Source organism: Triticum dicoccoides, chromosome 2A (assembly GCF_002162155.2).
Source record: "Triticum dicoccoides isolate Atlit2015 ecotype Zavitan chromosome 2A, WEW_v2.0, whole genome shotgun sequence".
In the NCBI taxonomy this organism is placed as follows: Eukaryota; Viridiplantae; Streptophyta; class Magnoliopsida; order Poales; family Poaceae; genus Triticum; species Triticum dicoccoides.
In genome coordinates this window covers 128,446,323-128,446,837 of record NC_041382.1, presented here as the reverse complement: position 1 = coordinate 128,446,837, position 515 = coordinate 128,446,323, and positions in this window count along the sequence as shown.

The window sequence follows — 515 nt, the reverse complement described above, 5'->3', positions numbered from 1 at the left end:
GTGGCTCCCTTCCTCCTGCGCCTCCCTCGTCAGCTCCCCCTGCGACTCCTCTTCCTTCGCACGAAGGCCTCCCACAACCCGCGCCTCGGCATCGCCCTCGCACCTGCCAGCCCATCCGGCTAGCCGACGCCTCGCCGTCCCAGCGGCGTTCGCCGCTCCTCCCCTGCGTCGCCATCGATCGGCCCCACCGTCGTCGTTGCCTCCCCGACTCCTCCTCGACCCTGCTGCCATTGACCCTACCCCCCGTGGTGAGGCCCCGGCAGCTCCTCCTCCTCCCCTGCTTGCAACGGCACCCCGCGCCCGACGCCGCCTTTGTCGGCGTGCTCGCCGCGCCCGCTCATGCCCGCCCGCTCCTCGACGCGCCCGGGGCACGCCCCGCAACCGCCGCCCGCATGTCCCGCGGCCCCTGCTCGCTGTTGTGCGCCCCTCCTCTCGCCTGCGCTGCTGCCGTCGTTCGCCGGCCGCGCCCAGTGCATGGCCTCGCTCCCCGGTCCCTGCAGCCACACGCGCCGCTG